Source organism: Bos indicus, chromosome 14 (assembly GCF_029378745.1).
Source record: "Bos indicus isolate NIAB-ARS_2022 breed Sahiwal x Tharparkar chromosome 14, NIAB-ARS_B.indTharparkar_mat_pri_1.0, whole genome shotgun sequence".
NCBI lineage: Eukaryota > Metazoa > Chordata > Mammalia > Artiodactyla > Bovidae > Bos > Bos indicus.
The window spans coordinates 34,587,133-34,607,180 of record NC_091773.1 but is presented as its reverse complement, the minus strand read 5'-3'; the positions used below and the strand labels follow the sequence as shown (position 1 = coordinate 34,607,180).

The following is a 20,048-nucleotide window of genomic DNA, read 5'->3' as shown; positions in this document are numbered from 1 at the left end:
AGACACTGTAGGTAAGGAGCAATCAAGAAAACACAAACCTTTGAGAGAGCCTGAGAGGGAAAGGAAAGAGGTGAAGAGACGCTAGAGGTCATGCAAACCAAGCAGAAGGGCTTCAAGGGGGAAGTGGTCAGCGGTGTCAGAAGTGGTGAGAGAAAGCAAAGACTGGAAAAAAAAAAATCCTCAAATGTATCTCTGAGGAAGTCTTTGGTGTCCTCCTAAGAGCAAAAGATGTGACTGTAATGGGGGCGGGGCGGGGCACAGCTGTTAGCTGTCCGGCTCAGTCATTGGTCGGCATCAACAGTGGGCCCCTCCCCTAAGTTAGTGACCATTAGGAGTGACCGTTAGCAGTCCTGCTCAGCCATTGGTCAACATCTCAGTAGGTCCTTCCCCCTGCCCTTCCTCTGTATAAAAGGAGCCTGAGTTAGGCTGAGAGGAGATCGGTTTTTTAGATACTAGTCTGCCATCTGCTGCCTTTCCGATTAAAGTCGTATTCCTTTCCCCCAACAACAGGGCCTCCCGATGTATTGGCCTGTCCTGCAGTTAACAGAGTGAGCTTGGGCTAGGTAACGTTACATTGCCTCACTTCATTTATGGACCTAGGGCCTTGAAGGATCTGGTGGGAGCCCACAGGACGGCAGGTGCTGGACCCCTCCCAGCAGGAGGGAAGAGACATTGACCACCCCCCACCCCCCAACCCCACTGTAACGCCCCTCGCCCAAGGACAGCGTGCAGAACACCCACAATGGAAAAGTGCAGGAAAGGGTGGGGGCCCAGGGACACTGCCCCCCAGCCCCTGTCACTGGAATCCTGCTAGGGCCTTCCCGAGTCTGCTGTGTGCAGGGCTCCCGGAGCAAGGCCGCCATCCTCACTAAAGACCTTGACCACAGGGACTGATGGGAGTAATCAGATCCCCAGTTGCTAGGACCCAGGTGAGGCCTGCAGCCCAGAGACCCCAGGTTGGGGGTGGGGTGGGCAAAGGTTCACAGCTCCCATCATGGCCTCGCAGTGGCTGTCTAGTAACATAAGTCATTTCTTGAGACGCAAGTGACTTTTTATGACCCATGACAGACATGACAAGCTATAGGACCTCTTCAAGTGCATCCCCACTAGCAGAAAGAGAAGGAGCCCACAGAGTGGGTTTGAAGGGACAGTGACACAAAATTAAGTTACTTCATGATTTCACCCTATCAAAGTCAGTTCATTGAATTAAAAGTTTACAAGTGAAAATGGAGGAAAAAATCCATTACAGGCAGACCTCAGAGAGATCACAGGGTTAGGCTCCAGACTACATCAATACACAGAACATGGTAATTAAAAGAGTCCCATGAATTTTTTGCTTTCCCAGTGCGTATAAAGGTTATGTTTTCACCATACTGTAGCCACTATGTGTGCAATAGCATTATGTCTAAAAAATGTACACACTTTAGGTAGAAAATACTGTTTTGCTAAAAAGTGCTAAGCATCATCTAAACCTTCTGTGAGTCATAGTAGTAATATTAGAGATCACTGAATGTAGATCACCTAAACAAATATAATAATTTTTTTAAAAGCTTGAAATATTGCTAGAATTGATAAAATGTGACACAGAGGCAGGGAGCAAGCAAATGCTGTTGGGAAAATGGCCCTAACAGACTTGCTCCACACAGGGTTGTGCCAAACTTTCAAGTCGTAAAAAGCATAGTATCTGCGAAGCTCAATAAAGCAAGGTGAGCCTGTACAAGCAGCGTGGTTGCTGAGGCCCAGCAGTCGCTCACACAGATATGAGTGCCCTGGTTCCAAACAAGATGACAAGGCTCAGAATCCACAGGGACAGCCATCACAGGTATGATTCCCAACCCTCATTGACCTAAAAATGTGAAGAAAGTAACCATGTACAAAAATACAATGATACACTGTAAGTGCTGGAATGGTAGAGGTGTGGGCTCAGTTGTATCTGACTCTGTGCAACCTTATGGACTATAACCCCAGGGCTCCTCTGTCCATGGGATTCTCCAGGCAAGAACACTGGCGTGGGTTGTCATTTCTTACTTCAAGGGATCTTCCTGACCCATAGATCGAACTTGCATCTCTTGTGTCTCCTGCATTGGTAGGCAGATACTTTATTACTGACCCACCAGTTAAGTACTGTAAAGGGGTCCACCAAATGTGAGAAAGAGAGAGAGAAAAGGATGGAAGGAGAGGAGGCAAGGCATTTCTTGAGAAAATTACCTGTAAGCTGAGAAGTATTGTACTTACCAGGCTGAGTACCAGTAGGGCCAAGAGTGAAGGGGGCATTGGTTAGAGCAGCCCACCCAGGATAAATGTGCCATTGGATGGGGAAGCCAGCAGGGTAGGGTCTTTGGGACGTTGATGCCAGGCCTTGGGCTGCCAGGTCCACCCATTTTCCTTGGCACCAATGTATCTCCAAGGTGTTTCTGTTCCTGCCATCTTCATGGAGAAGTGTGGTCTGCAAGTGTATAGTGGGCAGGTTCCAGGGAAGGAAGCTTCATCCATTTTCCCTCTTGTTTGTCAGCAAGGCTTTCTCCTTTGAAGATGCCAGTGAAAGTGATATTTCTTGGGACACTCTCAGCAATATTGTTAAATCTTCCTGGTAAGGTCCCTGCTTACATGTGCTTATTTTCTAGCACATGTAATTGGTATTATTTTATTATTTCATTCCTCCTCCCTGCATTTATCGAGCACTGTTAGATTGGACCTTGTGCTCAGTTGCTCAGTCATGTCCAACTCTTTGCAACCCCATCGACTGTGGCCCGCCAGGCTCCTCTGTCCATGGACTTCTCCAGGCAAGAATGCTGCGGTGGGTTACATTCGCTTCTACAGGGAACCTTCCTGAACTAGGGACTGAACCCAAGTCCATCCTGCAAATTGTTGGTAACAAATCTTCAGTGAGATAAGTTTAGAAACAGAGTAAACATGTAGAACTTTTATGGAAGTTTGACAGAATAGTTTTTGTGTATTGAATCTAAAAAGAGAGATTTGGAGGGTTCAGGATGGATTTTCTTTTATAAATAAAAAAATAATAATAATAATAAAATAAAATAAAATTCAATTTAGTGACAAAAAATAAATAAATAAATAAATAAACTTGTGTTTAGTAGTCTTTGGGCTTTTTTTAAAATTGAATTTTCCTAGTAGCTTATTATTATTTTCCAAAATATTGTTCTATGATGGATTAAAAAAAAATCTGTCTTTCCAAAAAGGTGCTCTGACAGGCTTTGTTACTGGTTCAGTTCAGTTGCTCAGTTGTGTCCGACTCTTTGCAACCCATGGACCATGGCACTCCAGGCTTCCCTGTCCATTCAACTCACAGACCTTGCTCAAACTCATGTCCACCAAGTCGGTGATGCCATCCAACCATCTCATCCTCTGTTGTCCCCTTCTCCTCCCGCCTTCAATCTTTCCCAGCATCAGGGTCTTTTCCAATGAGTCAGTTCTTCACAGCAGGTGGCCAAGCATTGGTGCTTCAGCCTCAGCATCAGTCCTTCCAATGAATATTCAGGACTGATTTCCTTTAAGATGGACTGGTTGGATCTCCTTGCAGTCCAAGGGACTCACAAGAGTCTTCTCCAACACCACAGTTCAAAAGCATCAATTCTTCGGCCCTCAGCTTTCTTCATAGTCCAACTCTCACATCCATACATGACTACTAGAAAAACCATAGGTTTGACTAGATGGACCTTTGTCAGCAGAGTAATGTCTTTACTTTTTAATATGCTGTCTAGCTTTGTCATAGCTTTTCCTCCAAGCAGCAAGCGTCTTTTAATTTCATGGCTGCGGTGACCATCTGCAGTGATTTTGGAGCCCAAGAAAATAAGTGGGCCTCAAAAGCACTTCGCTCAAAAGCACAGGCAGTTAAACCTGATAGTTCTCAAAAGGACCCAGAAACACTCTTGATGAATCAGAAGGGAGATTGGACCTACCCTGTAGATGTTCTCATTCAAAATAGAGGCTTTGGCCAGGTTCTTGGCAGCTTTCCAGATTTCTGCCAGCAGTAAACACAGATAAGGAAGCTTTGAAAAAGCAGAGCACACTCCTCTTAAAAGACTTATTTATCCAGAGCGGACACTTGACTTTACAAGAAGTCCGCAAAAAGAGAGCTGGCCAGAAGGAGGCACAGAAGGATTGGGTGGTATCGCCAATGCCCTTGGACAGCAAGGAGATCAAGCCAATCCATCCTAAAGAAAATCAACCCTGAATATTTATTGGAAGGACTGCTGCTGAAGCTGAAGCTCCAATACTTTGGCCACCTGTTTTGAAGAGCTGACTCATTGGAAAAGACCCTGATGCTAGGAAAGATTGAAGGCAAGAGGACAAGGAGGCAGCAGAGGGTGAGATGTTTAGATAGCATCACTGACTCAGTGGATATGAGTTTGCACAAACTGCGGGAGATAATGAAGGACAGGAAAGCCTGGCATGTTGCAATTCATGGGGTTGCAAAGAGTCGGACACAACTTAGCAACTGAACAATGAACAACTGATATCTTTAGAGCCAAGTGTCATGTCTGCTTTTTCTGACTCTAAGGAAAATAGAAGAGTCCTGAGATGATATAGTTACAAAGCCTCTGGCATAAATCCAAAGATGGCCACCATAATATCATTATGGTTAAACAATATTATGGTTAGGAAATCAGCTCTTCAAGTTCACCACATTTACCTGTGTGGTTCCTCCTAGATTGCTAAGAAAGGTGAAACCTGCTATTGGACGGATTTCGCCAGGGAAATGCCACAAAGTCCCCAACTGGGATACTTCATTGCCAGTGAGTCTGAGCCAGCCTTCAGCACTCATGGGCAATTGAAATTAACATGTCCTTAGTGGACACAACCAGTTCCCTTTATTTGTATTCTTAGCTGTTCTCATATGTCTTTAGTTGGTGTCTTCCATTAGAGTGAATTAGTTGGATTTTTGCAGGCAGAAAAAAATGTCTTCCCATATCTTTTGTAATTTTCCCACATGCCTATTACATTCTGTACCCAGAGGGTTCTGAGTAAATGTTGACTAACCCGTTAACTAAATGATGTAAATCAAACAGCAGGCTCCGTTTCTCCTCTTTCAAAGTGCATTTATTTTCCATGCTGGTATATTGTTGTATTCACGGCTCCATGAATTAGGTTTAAAATTTTGGAAATGAAAGAAAAAAATTATACAGAATACTTGGCAAATATATGTCAAGACCTAATTAGCTCAGAGAATATCTAAGCCATCCAACCATTGGAGGAGGCCTCCACCAATGAGATTTCTTGAAGGGAAATTAAAAACTAAAACACTGATTTTTTATATTCCAGTTTCTCATCTCTTCTTGAATTTCCTGAAAATTATCCAGAAAGGCCCCGTGTGTTCTTTCTTGGCCACAACATCAGTGAGAAGGGGCCCAGCTATGAGGGGGTTTGGAGGGAGTGAGGGTGGCAGGGTCTAGAGAGGACAGCCCAGTTGACCGGGGCGGGGAGTGGGGAACCACAGGCCACAGTGGTAGACATGAGCTCCAAGCTGCGGAGAATCAGGAGCCCCAACGGCACAGAAACTTCATTCCATTTTCCCTCACCATCCCCTTGTCTCCTTCTCCCCTGCATTTGCCCACCACACCCCATCTTTGCTTAGCCAAACACACTTCCCTTATGATAGACAGACAAGGGAACTTGTTTGGCTGGGGTGTGGGGAGTGGCCCTGCATTGTGTTTTCAATAAAGGGTTTCATTTTCACTTGTCACCCCATTGCTCTGTAATCATCCTGCAAACCTAGCAAGTGGAACCACAGTTTTTTTGAGAAAGACCCCACACTCTTCAAACACAGCAAGTCTCAACCGCCCCAAGGAAGAGTGCATGGACGCTGACCAAATGCTTTGAGAACCACAAGTCATGTTTTAGACTCTTGTTACAGCTTGTTCCAGAAAAGGCATATATGATGTCTCCACTGAATGTCATTTGGTAATAATACGGTTCATGTAGTGAGTGAGCACCATCCATGAGAGAGAAGCTAAAGAGAAGAAAGGGAGCCATGAAAAACAGGATCAAATAAGTACAGGCCCACGACTCTGGAATCTTGCCGTTTTCCAAAGACCTCATGAAAACTGAGAATTAGGCAACAGGAGGCGGGCAGAGAAAAGAAATGGACTTTGCCCATTTCTTCCTATTTCCTTTGTTTGGTTTTCCAAGAAATACATTCTGTAGCCTCATTTTGGTATGTTTGCTGTTGGCAGAAGCTTGTAGGCTATTTCATGTACAGGACTTCATTCAACAATACATTTTGAGGTCAGAACTTCATTACCTGTGGTCAAATCACATAGGCTATCTAGGTTATTTTCTAGGATATCAGGGGTAAAAAAAAGACTTTTAAAAAAATAAGAAACAGGAAGGGTAGAAGGAACAGAGGGAAAAAAGGAGCTAGAAAAATGTTAAGTCAAATCTGAAGGGGAACAAACTATTTTTCCTGCCAACGTGAGGCCCAGTTACTTGTGTGTCTTCTTAAAGGGTGTGTGTGTGTGGTGGGGGGGTGGGGTGCAGAGGGGCCAGGAGACACAGGTAGTGCTGCCCTACATCTTCCGTTAACTGCATCCACTCACTTCCTAGGACCTTCCTGTGCTGTGCTGTCCTGTGCTTAGTGGCTCAGTAGTGTCTGACTCTTTGCGACCCCACAGACTGTAGCCTGCCAGGCTCCTCATGAGCTATGGGATCACTGGCAATGAGAAGTGGAGAAAAGCAGTCTGACCACACAGACCAGGAGAAGTGTAGATCACGCCCAGGCATAGAAACACATACCCGACTCCTTTCTTGGTGCCCTTGCACCTTGAGAACTCAGGCTCCCCTCTCATCAGAGGTGGGGCTTTGGAAGCAGATCCAGAATGGAAGGGATGGTGCAAAATTTGAGAACACGTTTTGGAAATGTGGAGGTAGTCTTTGTGCGGAGAGGGAGCCTTACTGGTTTGGGGGAGTTTTGGCTTTTCTTCAAGATCCTGTTTGGCTTCCCTGGCTAGGTCCTAGGTCCCTACAGGTGGTTGCAGAGAGGGGGAAGAGCAGCAAGTAAAAACAGAACCCAATTCACAACCCAATCTCAAACAAAGATACAGGCAAAAAAGCTCTTACATATGTGCGTGTGCACACACACACACACACACACACACACACCCCTAGGACACTATCCTCTCAGGCAAACTAGCCCCATGCTAATCTTGAAGGGCCAGTGCCCCTTTAAGACTACAAAGGCATAGTCCTGTAGTTCAACTCATTGAGACACAACTGACTCCTCTGTCCATGGAATTTTCCAGGTAAGAAGTGGAGTGGAATGCCATTTCCCACTCCAGAGGATCTTCCCCACCCAGGGATCGAACCCACACCTTTTGCATCTTCTGCACTGACACAAGGGTTCTTTACCACTGCACCACCTGGGAAACTTAAGACCACACTGCCTACTTGTCAAACCCTAAGGAAGGTGGAAGAAGCCAGAACCCTCTCTTGTACCCTCTGAGCCCAGAGGTTATTTAATATTTAGTTTTGATCCACTTGAACTTTCATTCATGTTATATATTTCCAACTGCTCATTCTTTCATTCAACCATGATTAACATATTGTGGGCTTTTTCAGGTCAGTATAGATAAAACTTTTCATACTGTTCATTCCCTTCTCCAGTATGAAAAGTTTTATCTATACTGACCTGAAAAAGCCCACACTATGTTAATCGTGCCACAATATGTTAAACAGTGTCATATTTTATTTTGGGGGGCTCCAAAATCACTGCAGATGGTGATTGTAGCCATGAAATTAAAAGACGCTTACTCCTTGGAAGGAAAGTTATGACCAACCTAGATAGCATATTCAAAAGCAGAGACACTACTTTGCCAACAAAGGTCCATCTAGTCAAGGCTATGGTTTTTCCAGTAGTCATGTATGGATGTGAGAGTTGGACTATGAAGTAAGCTGAGGGCCGAAGAATTGATGCTTTTGAACTGTGGTGTTGGAGAAGACTCTTGAGAGTCCCTTGGACTGCAAGGAGATTCAACTAGTTCATTCTAAAGGAGATCAGCCCTGGGTGTTCTTTGGAAGGAATGATGCTAAAGCTGAAACTCCAATACTTTGGCCACCTCATGTGAAGAGTTGACTCATTGGAAAAGACTCTGATGCTGGGAGGGATTGGGGACAGGAGGAGAAGGGGACGAGAGAGGATGAGATGGCTGGATGGCATCACTGACTCGATGCACATGAGTTTGAGTGAACTCTGGGAGTTGGTGATGGACCAGGAGGCCTGGCATGCTACAATTCATGGGGTCGCAAAGAGTTGGACACAACTGAGCGACTGAACTGAACTGATAGATAAAACTACCGTATTTTTGTTATTAGATGCTTCAGTTAAGTTCAGCAGTTGTTCAGTTGTGTCTGGCTCTTTGTGACCCATGGACTAAAGCACACCAGGCTTCCCTGTCCATCACCAACTCCCGGAGCTTACCCAAACTCATGTCTGTCAAGTCAGTGATGCTATTCAACGATCTGCATATCTGATCTGCATATCAGGTGTCATCTGCATATCTGAAGTTACTGATATTTTTCCCGGCAATCTTGATTGCAGCTTGTGCTTCATCCAGCCCAGCATTTCTCATGATATACTCTGCATATAAGTTAAATAAGCAGGGTGACAATATATAGCCTTGATGTACTCCTTTCCCAATTTGGAACAAGTCTGTTGTTCCATGTCCAGTTCCAACTGTTGCTTCCTGACCTATACAGATTTCTCAGGGGGCAGGTCAGGTGGTCTGGTATTCCCATCTCTTTCAGAATTTTCCACAGTTTGTTGTGAGCCACACAGTCAAAGGTTTTGGCGTAGTCAATAAAGCAGAAGTAGATGTTTTTCTGGAATTAGATGCTTCAGTTCAGTTAAGTTCAGTTCAGTCTCTCAGTTGTGCCCGACTCTTTGCAACCCCATGAATCACAGCACGCCAGGCCTCCCTGTCCATCACCAACCCCCGGAGTTCACTCAAACTCAGGTCCATCGAGTCAGTGATGCCATCCAGCCATCTCATCCTCTCTTGTCCCCTTCTCCTCCTGCCCCCAATCCCTCCCAGCATCAGTCTTTTCCAATGAGTCAACTCTTCGCATGAGATGGCCAAAGTACTGGAGTTTCAGCTTTAGCATCAGTCCTTCCAATGAACACCCAGGACTGATCTCCTTTAGGATGGACTGGTTGGGTCTCCTTGCAGTCCAAGGGACTCTCAAGAGTCTTCTCCAACACCACAGTTCAAAAGCATCAGTTCTTTGGTGCTCAGCTTTCTTCACAGTCCAACTCTCACATCCATACATGACTACTGGAAAAACCATAGCCTTGACTAGACAGACCTTTGTTGGCAAAGTAGTGTCTCTGCTTTTGAATATGCTATCTAGGTTGGTCATAACTTTCCTTCCAAGGAGTAAGCGTCTTTTAATTTCATGGCTGCAGTCACCATCTGCAGTGATTTTGGAGCCCCAGAAAATAAAGTCTGACACTGTTCCCACTGTTTTCCCATCTATTTCCCATGAAGTGATGGGACCAGATGCCATGATCTTCATTTTCTGAATGTTGAGCTTTAAGCCAAGTTTTTCACTCTCCTCTTTCATTTTCATCAAGAGGCTTTTTAGTTCCTCTTCACTTTCTGCCATAAGCGTGGTGTCATCTGCATATCTGAGGTTATTGATATTTCTCCCGGCAATCTTGATTCCAGCTTGTGCTTCTTCCAGCCCAGCATTTCTCATGATGTACTCTGCATAGAAGTTAAATAAGCAGGTGACAATATACAACCTTACTGTACTCCTTTTCCTATTTGGAACCAGTCTGTTGTTCCATGTCCAGTTCTAACTTTTGTTTCCTCATCTACACATAGGTTTCTCAAGAGGCAGGTCAGGTGGTCTGGTATTCCCATCTCTTTCAGAATTTTCCACATTAGATGCTTAGTGTTCCATTAATAAATTTCTCCCAAAATGATCATTTAAATAATTTCTACTATCCGTATTCCTACAAATAATACTGCAGTGCAAGTCTCTGAAGGCCTGCCTGTATGCATGTATATATGTATATATATTCATGCATCTTCGTGTATTTGTAGAATAGTCTAAAAAATGGGATTGTTAGTTCATATAGTACACAATTATCCTTCCCATAGGCTGTGCTGTTTTTATAACCATCCATAGCATGCCCTTTTCCCGCTCACCTACATCAGTTATATGTGTTTTTTGAATATTTCCCCATCTGATAAGTGAAAAACTTAGAGCGAAATACAAAATCTATTTTTGATTTGCGTTTCTTCATTTCTTTACTTATTAGTTTAACTAATATATGTTAATAGGTCCTTTATCATTCTTCTTAGTGATTTGCCTGTTTATATCCTATTTTACTAGCTCATTTTTATTAGCTCTTTCTCATTTTCTTCTTGATTAGTAGAAGCTCATTATATTTTGAGGTTATTCATCTTTGTCTATAACATTTGTTTTTAATCTTGTCTGTCAGTAGTCTACTGATTTGGGGACTTTGTTTTTAGTGTTTCTTCTGGAGAGAAAGTTTTGAAATTTTGGGTCAGATCGCTATATCATTTCTATAAGGTTTCATGTCTTAGGGAGTTCTATCCCAGCTCCTACATGTATTTGCCTTTAGTTTCTTTCTTTTCAATGTACACATACTTCTTTTTAAAATTATACCAATAACATACAAATTCATACTTAAATAATGCAAATGAATAAGCTATTTTCACTTTTTATTTTTCTCATTCTCACTTCTCTCCCTGGAGATAACCACCATTGACATGGAAGCCATCTTTGCCCTGCCACACTGATTCATATTTTGTCTCATTTCCAAAAGAGTATAATATTGTTTTCAAAAATATAAACATAGAGAAATAAAATATTGGGTTGGGCAAAAGTTCATTTGGGTTTTTCCTGGCTTACGGGAAAACTTGAAAGAACTTTTTGGCCAACCCAATATATTCTAAATTTCCTACAAGTCAGTGTTATAAAAAAGAAAATATCTGGGTTTGTAAGGTAAAAATAAGCCACATGCTCATGAAAAGCACAATTTCTGATTCCGAGATCTGGGAAAAATGTCTTGCTGAGAAAACACAGTAATGCAATGAACAAGATCCTCATAATTACAATCAGGAGTTTCATAGCTTTTCTTACAAGTATTCAAGGTCAATGGCATTGTGCCATTGAATCAATTTAATATGGGCCAATATCAAGCCCTACAAATTAGCACCTCTCTGATGGGCTAAATTTTGGATGATAGAATTTATGACACAACATTAATTTCTTGAAGACAGGACTCAGGGAAGGGAGTAAAAACACTGCAATCTTTGCCTTTCATGAAAAGTGAGTCAACATAATTGTTTTTATTGTAATTTTGATAATTAGACAGACTTGTGACAATGATTGTGAATTACCGTATAGTAACCATTAGTAAAATTAAAAACAGGTTCTTTATCCTCCAAATTATTTCAAAAGGCAGGCAAAACAAAGTTCTGTTTATAGTGAAAGGAGAACTAAATATAAAAGAACAGCAAGGAAACCAAAAACAAAACCACAAAATAACACGACATTGGTCATAACAGTTATGACAATTACAAACTCTTATTAAAAGGCACGGTTTGTGGGAGTGTAAACTGGTACAGCCCCTCTGTAGAACAGTTTAACAGTGACTTGTAAAATTGAAAAAATGCACATCTTGTGAGCCAGTGATTCCATCTCAAGGCATATTCCCAACCAAAATGCATATGAGGTTCACTAAAATACATGCATAAGAGTGTTCACAGCAGCATCATTTGAGATAGTCCTAACCAAGAAAGACCAAAAGACCGTCTACCGTATTTGTTGTTCTTCAGTTGCCCAGTCGTGTCCGACTCTTCATGACCCCATGGACGGCAGCACGCCAAGTCTCCCTGTCCCTCACCATCTCCCGGAGTTTGCCCGAGTTCATGTCCATTGTATTGGTGATGCCATCCAGCCATCTCATCCTCTGATGCCCTCTTCTCCTTCTGCCCTCAATCTTTCTCAGCATCAGCGTCTATTCCAAGAGTCAGCTGTTCACATCAGGAGACCAAAATATTGGAGCTTCGGCTTCAGCATAAGTCCTTCTAATGAGTATTCAGGATTGATTTCCTTTAGGATTGACTAGCTTGATTTCCTTGCTGTCCAGGGGACTCTCAAGAGTCTTGCAAAACTAAACTGTGATACATCACATGATAAAGTATTATGCAGCAATAAGAGTGAACAAGTGCAGCTGCACCTACAAATATGGACAAATCTCACAAACATAATGTTGAGCAAAAGAGCCGAGACATGAAGGTACACACATTATATAAATCCATTCAGATAAAATTCAAAACAATGTGAAGCCGTCTGTGCTGTTAGAAATGGTGCCCTTGGTGAGGCCAGTGCCTGGAAGGAGGCAAGTTGAGAGTTTCTGGGTGTGCTTGATCTGAAGACTGTTTCCACAGCTCTGTTCACTTTATGAATATCCATCGATTTACAGTTTGTGTACTTTCTGGATGTTTATTTTTAATAAAAACACAGTTTCCTCTTTTTGGCTGTGACTCACGGCTTGTGGGATCTTAGTTCCCTTACCAGGAATTAAACCCCAGGCCCTTGGCAATGAAATGCTGAATTCTAACCACTGGACTGCCAGGGAATTCCCAAACCACATTTTAAAAACAACACTCACTGACTTGCTATTTATAAGACAACACAACTAGCACAAAATATAAGCAAAAAGCTAAAAATAAGAGAGTTTTAAAAGATCAGCTATCATTTCCTGATCACTTATTACATGTCAGTGTCCTGTTCTAAGTGCCTTTCTTATATTACTTTACAGTTGACCCTTAAACTACACAAGTTTCAATCAACCACAGATTGTATAGTACTGTAATTTTTTACCCCACTGAGGCATTTACTTTGCATGAATATATTACAAACTGGATATATGAGCATACTTTTTTCTTTATAATTTGATCCTAGACTATTAGATATGGATAGATAGACACATACATAGACACATATATGCTCAACTTTATGTTTATAACATAAGGATACAGAAAGTTTAAAATAAAAGAATGGAAAAGCCAAAAATTGGTCTTTGAAAATACTTACAAAATTGATAAATCTCTAGCGAGACTGACTTTAAAAGGAAAAAAGGCAAATTACTAACGTCAAAATTGAAAAGGGAAATATCACTATTGATCTTTCAGACATTGAAAAGACAGAAGTATGTTATAAACAATTTTACAGCAGCACAGTAAAATGTGAATGAAATGGATACATTCTTATAAAAACAAACCTTATTAAATGAAACAGAAACAGACCCTCACATCTATATACTTGCTGTTCACAACAAAGTTATGTGTGTGTGTTCATGCTCAGTCGCTCAGTCATGTCCAAGTCTTTGCCACCCCATGGACTGTAGCCCGCCAGGCTCCTCAGTCCATGGGATTTCCCAGGCAATAATACTGAAGTGAATTGCCATTTCCTTCTTCAGGGGATCTTCCTGACCCAGGGACCAAACGGTCTCCTGCACTGGTAGATGGACTCCTTAATAACTGGAAGCCCAACAAAGGTATGATATGTCACAAAGAGTAACAGTTCAACAAGTAGTTCTGAGACAATTTCCAAATAGAAAAAAATTAAATAGCCAGCGCATCTAATGGGAGGTCACGGTTCCCTAGCTCGCGGCTCCCTCGGAGTATTTTACCTCAAGTGGAGGACGGCTCTTTGGGAAGACAGGAAGTACAAGTTGTCGCCTCAGACTGCTGCCCGGTGCAGCATCTGTTCAAACTAAATTTTATTCTCCCTTCCACGTGCGACCTTTGGAATGCAACCACCTGACCCCCGGTGAGAGGGGGCGAAGCTGGCAGAACCGAGCCCGGGGTGAGAGGGTCCTGTGGGCTGTCAGCGGTTACGCCTGGCGTCAAGGACGTGGTCGCAGAGACGGCCGCTGAGGTGTGGCTCTTTCGTGTTTAGCCTGATGGCTGCTGTAGTGGGTTGGATGGTGTTCTCTAAATCTTCATGTCTACCTGGGACCTTAGAATCTCACTGATTGGCAAATAGGGACTTTGTGGATGAAATCATCTTGGATTGGGGGTAGCCCCTAAATCCAGCGGCTGTGTCCTCATAAGAAGAGGAGCAGGCACTGAGACAGAAGGAAGATTGTTGTGTGAAGACAGAGGCAGAGATAGGAGAGACGCTGCCGGGAGCCTGGAGCCACCTGGAGCCACCGGGAGACGGAAGGGACAAGGATGGATTCTTCTTTAGAGCCTTTGGGGCGGGGCCGGCAACCACAGATCAAGGTGACACTTTGATCTCCAGCATCCGTCCTCGAGAGCTGTGAAAGAAGACCTTAATGTTTTTCTAAGCCACCCCGTTTGCGGTACTTTGTTATAGCAGCCTTAGGAAATGAACGCGGCTGAGTTCTAACTGCTGTGAATGACTGATGGGCCAACCTCTTCATGGTTGGAAATCCTGATTCCTGGTGTAACCTGAACGATGCTCGTGGAGAAATGACGGGGGCCTGGAGCCTCTGATTCAAGGGACCTACAGTTATTGGATGTGTGATTGATTGTTATTGGAGGTGTGATTGATTGACAGATTCAGCAAATCGCAGGACATGTCTGTGTGCTGCTTTCTGTAATTTGGTATGGAATCAAACTTGCCTTACTTCTGACTTCCCACTTGAATTTCTACCAGAACTTTAGAAACCCTGACAACTTTGTGAAGAGATTCACTGTCCACCCAAACATAACCCACTCTTTTCTTTCTTTTATTCACTGTCTTTGTTTAAATTGCCTTTCCATCTGGAGTAATCCTTCTCATATTCATCATACCAAACATTAAACCAATAAAAAATTGAATATTCAAAAAAAAAAAAAAGAAAAAAAATTAAATAAAGCTGAATACTACTTCACACCAAAATTCCAGAATATTTGTAGATTCAAATGTGAAAGGCAACAAAATAAATCTAGAAGAGAATATAGATTAACTTCATAACCTCAGGGTAGAAAAAGATTTCTTAAATAGTACTCAAAACCACAGACTCTTAACCACAGAGGAAAACATTGATAAATGAGAGTTCCCTAAAATTAAGACTTCTTATTCATCAAAAAAAGCAGGAGAATAAAAGGGTAAGCAACAGAATGGGAGAGGTTATTTGCAACACATTTAACTCACAGTCCTATGAAGAACTCATAGAAATCAACATGAAAACACAGACAACCCATTGGTAAAATGTGCAAGGTACTTCACAAGACTGTTCTTTAAATGGCCAATAAATATGTATGAAAGTGCTTTACCTCCTTAATCAAAGAAATGCAAATTTAAAATCCCAATGTTACACAATTACAATCTCACCAGGATGGCTAACATTAAAAGGAAAATGTAAGAAAAAATGCTAGCCACTGGAACTTTCATACACTGCAAATGGGATTATAAATTAATTAGTACCACCGCCAGGAAGCAGTTTAGCATCACCTATTAAAGCTGAAGAAGTGCATTCCTTGTGACTCAGCAATTCCAGTCCAAATAGAAACGTATGCACAGAAGGTGGTAGGATGTTCACGGGAGCACTAGCCAAAAGCAAGTGCATAATGAAGAAATAAGTAGTGGGGTATTCATATTACAGGGTGCTGTACAAAATGAAAATAAACTGCTCAAACAAAAAGAAGTATTTCATAAATACAATATTGAGCAAAGAAGCCAGACACAAAAGAATATATAATATTTGATTAAATTTCTAGTATAAGTGAGAAAGGGCCTTGGTAGTTGACAGTACATGCAAAGAGGTAATTATACTATTTGACTATGGAGTTTAACTTGCATAAGAAGAGAAGGTATGGGGGAGAATGGGGCAGTGAAAAGATGGGGGTTGAGTTTCTAGGAAAAGTGAACTGGAACCTCCATGTATATAGCTGTATTATTTAAAATAGCCAAGATACGGAAACAACCTAAGTGACCATCAGTGGATGAATGGATAAAGAAATAACGAATGGAATATTATTCAGTCATAAAACAGGAAGAAATTTTGCCATTTGGGACAATATGGATGGAACTTGAAGGCATTACGCTAAGTGAAATAAGTCAGAGAGAGAGAGAGACAAAGACTTATATGTCTCACTTATATGTGGAATCTTGGGGGAAAAAAAACAAGTTCATTAGATACAGAGAGCAGACAGAGGTGGGGAATGGGGTATGGGTGAAATAGATGAAAGGAGTCAAAAGGTACAAACTTCCAGTTATAAATACATCCTGGGGATGTCATGTGTGGCATTGTGGCTACAGTTAACAGTAATGTGTTGCATATTTGAAAGCTGCTAAAAGAATGAGTCTTAAAAGTTCTCATCACAGGGAAAAAAATTGTAACTATATGTGGTAATAGATGTTAACTCGATTTATTGGGGTGATCGTTTTGTAATATATACAAATGATTATGTATATATCACCGTGCTATACAAATCATTGTACAAATGTACAAATCATTGTGTTGTACGCTTGTGACTAATATGATGTTATATGTCACACACTTCAGTGTTTTAAAAAGCAAGCTGGAGAGACAGGAGGTCTCAGAGAGTGCAGTGCCTGGAGGGGTCATGGCGACTGGTATCGAGAAAGTCTAGAGAATGACCACAGAGGTAAGTGCAGATGGGGAAGGGGAGATGATATGGGGGGCTCAAGATTCTGAGAGGCCTGGGTATGGAAGTGACCATCAGTGTGTATGTTGAAAATCACCGAGAACCAAGACAGGAATGAACTTGAAGAGACTGACAGTGAGCTGGGAGCTCCAATTACTTAACCAAGTGATAATACGGCCCAAGGGGTTGTGGATGCTGCTGCTAAGTCACTGCAGTCGTGTCCTACTCTGTGTGACCCCATAGATGGCAGCCCACCAGGCTCCCCTGTCCCTGGGATTCTCCAGGCAAGAACACCGGAGTGGGCTGCCATTTCCTTCTCCAATGCATGAGGTTGTGGATAGTGGGTGACATAGTCTGATGATATGAGGTTAAAGCTGGATGAATCTAGGCAGGATGTGGGGAATGGCCTGGAAGCATCAATGAGGGAAGAGGAGTACAGCTTTAGGCTCAGGAGTGCCAGGGTACAGGAGGCGGGGGTTGGGAAGAGCATGACTGGGTAGCAGTGACCTTCGGGGGTGGGTGTCCATGTTAAGCTTGAACAAGAAGCTAAGGGGAGCATTCACAAATGAGGTAGAGCGTGTAGGGGTTTTCAAACAGCCAAGGGTTTGGGGGGTTGAGGAGGGGTGGTTGGAAGGGTAATGCCATACAGGGATGAGGAGGGTAGGAGCAGAGAAGTGGCTTAGTTATCTGGGGAGTGAGTGAGCACAGCTGAAGGTACAATGAGACAAGTCCTCATAGATTGAAAGAGATTTTGCTGGAAAGGCTGCCAGTGTTTTGTTTTTTTGTTTTATTTATTTATTTTTTTAGTAGTAGTTAAATTACCTTGTTTAGTGTGTCAGCTTTCTGGGTTTTTTTTTTTTTCTGTTTTACAAATTTTAAATGTCACTTGCTTTGGAAATATAGAATTATTGATTTTCAAAACATATTTTGATTTTCCTGTCTAAACCCTATTGAATTATTATTTTTAATTAATTTTTACTGGAGTATAGTTGATTTGCAATGTTGTGTTGGTTTCAGGTGAACAGCAAAGTGAACCCATCATACATATACAGAGATTCACTCTTTTTTAAGATTCTTTACCCATGCAGATTATTACAGGGTGTTGAGTAGAGTTCCCTGGGCTATACAGTAGGTTTTTAATAGTTATCTATTTTATATACAGTAGTGCATATATGTCAATCTCAATCTCCCAATTTATCTCTCCCCCTTTCCGTGTGTTGGTTTCCTTAGTGCTAATTTTCGTCTTGTGCTTTGGAATATTTGTTTTGTTTATTTTCTTTTGTTGAGGAATGTGTGCATGTGTGTATGTATATGTGTGTGTGTGTATGTGTGTGTGTGGTTGGCTCTCTGTGAGCTCACTCTCCTGTAGCAGGTTTATTGCTGCCTGCATCAAAGACCAGGTTTTCTCATTCAACAGAAATGGAGTCGGGGGGCTGGGGGGCATGTGGTGAAGAGGCACCAGGCAGCTTAGACTGTTTCTGGAGTCGCTCTCAGCTCCTTGGTCTGAGTTGCTTTCATCTCCATCCTGCCAGAGTGAACGACTACCCTCCCCCCAGCTGCAGCCCATACGTATCGCCCCAGCTTTCTTAGACTCCTGTCACTTGAGGTGAAGCCCATCTCTGCTCAAGGTTCACCTGTGGAGCCTGGCCCCTGGCTCCCAACCTTGAGGGCAAAAAGCTGCAAGGCAGGATGGGAAATATAGTGGCATTACTACCAGATTCCTTACACTGAGTGGACCAAATTTCAGCTGGATCAAAGATGTGAAGGTAAAATGAGAACCTAAGTTTTAAAAAATAGTTCAAGTTGGGGAAGGTTTTTAGGAAAGGATTTTTTTTTTAATTGAAAGATAAAAAGATCATACAATGAGTTAGGAGCTGTTACAAATCAATGCTTGAATTGAGGTAAGAATGACATGTAACATTGTATTAGTGGCAGAGGTACAACATAATGATTCAGTATTTGTAAATATTGCAAAATGATCACCACGGTAAATCTAGTTAATATCCATCACTATATATAGATACACATTTTTTTCTTGTGACGAGAATTTTAAAGATCTATTCTTTCAGCAACTTTCAAATATACAGCACAGTATTATTAACCATGATTACTAGGCTGTATGTTTTATGCCAGTGACATTTATTTTATAACTGGAACTTCGTAGCTTTCAACTACCTTCACCCATTTTGCCCACTCACCACCCCCTGTCTCTGGCAACCACCTATCTGTTTCTGTGTCTATGAGTTCAAGATGTTTTTATTTTTATTTTAGATTTCACATGTAAGTGAGATCATACTGTCTTTGTTTTTCTCTTTCTCACTTACTTCACTTAACATTATGCCCTCAAGTTCCACCCATGTGTCACAAATGGTGAGATTTCCCTCTCTTTTTATTTTTCCGTTTATATTTCCATTTGTTTTAAATTTTCCATTGTGCCTGTGTGTGTGCATCACAGCTTCTTTATCCATTCATCCAATGGTGGCACAGTTTGTTTCCAATTCTTGGCTATTGTCAATAATGCTGCAGTGAACATGGGTACAGGTTTCTTTTCAAATTAGTGTTTTTTTTTCCTTGCAAATCAAACATTTGAATGACCAAAATGCCCAATGCTGCTGCTGCTAAGTCGCTTCAGCCATGTCCGATTCTGTGCAACCCCAGAAACGGCAGCCCACCAGGCTCTCCCGTCCGTGGGATTCTCCAGGCAAGAATAGTGGAGTGGGTTGCCATTTCCTTCTCCAAAATGCCCAATAGAGAAATCAATAACATATACACCGTTCACGAAAGAAATACATGTATATATAATTATATATATAAAGAATCTAAAAAATCACTGTGAAATAAAGGCAAATTAAACTATAATAGGGACTTCCCCGGTGGTCCGGTGGCTAAGACTCTGTGCTCCCAATGCAGGGGGCCCAGGTTTGATCCCTTGTCAGGGAACTAGATCCTGCATGCTGCAACTAAGACCCAGCATAGCCAAATACATAATTTTTTTTTTTACCAAAAGCTATAATAAATGCTATTTTCACTTGCCTACTGTCCCACAAGGTAAATTATCAGCTACTCCATGTTTTCATTGTGCTGACGTATCACAAATCAGATGGGTCAAAGAAATACTTAACATATTTAAAGATATTTATTTTTATATTTATTTATTTGGCTGCCTTGGGTCTTAGTTACAGCACGTGGGATCTAGTTCCCTGATCAGAGATCGAACCTGGGCTCTCTGCATTGATAGTGCAGAGTCTTAGCTACTGAACCACCAGGGAAATCCCTGCTTGACATATTTTTGATGAGTTCAGTGTCCCTGTGCAATTAAATATGCTGATCCTTCTGAATAGGACAATCTTTCAACCCTTTGTCATGAGATTTACATCTAACTCCAACTCATTCTTCAAAACTCAGCTCATCTCACCTTCTCCAGGAAGCCTT

The 20,048-nt window shown here is 42.0% G+C and overlaps 1 long non-coding RNA gene across 1 annotated transcript; it reads left to right on the top strand.

Annotated features, from left to right (window-relative positions):
• Positions 1-370: 370 nt before the first annotated feature.
• On the top strand, positions 371-17,948 carry LOC139186910 (uncharacterized). Its single transcript, XR_011570595.1, has 3 exons — positions 371-563; positions 1,647-1,822; positions 16,514-17,948. It is a non-coding gene; the product is annotated as an uncharacterized lncRNA (long non-coding RNA).
• The last annotated feature ends 2,100 nt before the right edge of the window (positions 17,949-20,048 follow it).